Below are 1,823 nucleotides of genomic sequence, written 5' to 3'. Positions count from 1 at the left end.
TGTGGAGAATCACCTTAAATCCAGCTGATTATAACATGTATGTCTGATAATATAAAAAAGGAGCCACATCGAAGCCAGTAGTAGGGGCAAAATCACAAATCTTGCAGGACTCCCACCCGTGGGTGGCAGAGGATCATCGGGAGGAAGATGAGGCTGCAGAGGCTCCCCCGATGGAGAGAGGGGTCCTAGCCTCATTCAGGTGCTCCCCAGCCCAGGGAAGAGGAGTTTCCAAAAATGCTGACTGTAAAAACCAGTGGGGATTCTGGACATCTATCTGGACGAAATGGAAGGAGACTGAAACCTTGGACGCCCCTTTAATGGACCCATGCACAGGCTCCCTCACCTGCTGACACTCACCTGGGGCACCAGTGGTGGGTCAGAGACTCGCTCAAGATTCACACAGGGAAAGACGGCATTTCCTTGTGTTGGAACGAGGGTTAGACAGGCAGCTATCATTGGACAGCCACCATTGTACCTTAATCAGGTCCTCCTATGAGGAAATCCACGGACTGTGCCAGATTGCCCATGCAGATCTCTCCCACACTGTCAATTCAGAAGCTACACTGGCCTGAGGAGATCAGTTTGCCCCACTCAACCTGCAGATTGCCTGGGGTTTTTGTTGCTGTGTGGCTGCCGTGCCCTGCACCATTTCAGTTCTAAATATTTGCAGCAAGCAGCCAGCACCGTGAGCATGCATTTCGAACACATTTTCAGGGATATTACTATTGCTAACACGAACTGGGATGGATCTTGGAGATCTGTGGGCCAGTCCCAGATAGCAGTTAGTCTTGCTGTGATCTGTGACTTTTGTGGGAAAGCACGAGCTGTTACCGAAGTTGCAACAAGACTGAGGCTGTATTGATCTGATGGCGATTGGCTCCCTAAGACCGTGCCCCACCCAACCCATAAATTGTCCCAGGAGACCCATTGACAGGCAACGGCCATTGTCTTACTTCTCCCCCTGGGTCCCTCAATACACACAGGCAACTAACATTGCTAGCATAGGGTGGGCACTGCATGGGTATCAGTTGCAGGCAGACCTCTGTGGCCTGCAAGAACTGCAATATCAAATGGGGGGATCATGGTGTCTGTGGGGCCACCCCAAACAGCAGCTGATCTCACTGTTATCTGTGACTACAGTTGAAACGTGCGGGCACAGATGATGCACAAAACTGAGGCTATTTTGGCTTGAGGTCCCTTGTCTCACTGAGATCTCACTTCACCCATGCGACATGTAGCCCACTGACAGGCACCCTCCCTTGCCCTGCTTTTCTCTGGGGTTGTGCATTCTGTGCGGGCAATGGACCTTGGGTAACACAGTGAGCACATTTTGGAGGAAAACAGGTGTGGACAGACCACTGCCGCCTGTATGATCTACAATATCTCTCGAAGGGATTACAAGGGTGTGTATTGGCCTGACAGCCCTTGACTCCATGAGCTCCTGACCCATCCAGTATACAAAGTGACCTCCACATGTTGATAGGTAGCTGCCCATGCCTTGGGGTGGCACATTCAGGACTGAGGTGGGCAGCAGCTGACCTTGCTACAATTGGAAACTTCTACAGGGAGCCACAGAGACAGGGCTGATGTGTAAACTGACACTGCAGTGGCAGGGAGAAATTTCCTCAATAGATCTGGGTTCCCTGTCCCACCCAACATGCATATCACCCAGAGGCTCTTCCAGTTTCACAGACTTATGGGCAACTGATAGGCCGTGTCAGGAGCACTGGTTCCTCTGCTAAATTGCTAGGTCAGGAACGGGGGATAACTGACCACTGCCTACAGCATTGTCCCTTCCACCTACCTATAGATTCAGCATAGGC

The sequence above is a fragment of the Rousettus aegyptiacus genome, unplaced genomic scaffold (genome assembly GCF_014176215.1).
Source record: "Rousettus aegyptiacus isolate mRouAeg1 unplaced genomic scaffold, mRouAeg1.p scaffold_m13_p_5, whole genome shotgun sequence".
Taxonomy (NCBI): Eukaryota; Metazoa; Chordata; class Mammalia; order Chiroptera; family Pteropodidae; genus Rousettus; species Rousettus aegyptiacus.
The sequence above is the reverse complement of the archived record's forward strand: the minus strand, read 5'-3'. Positions refer to the sequence as shown.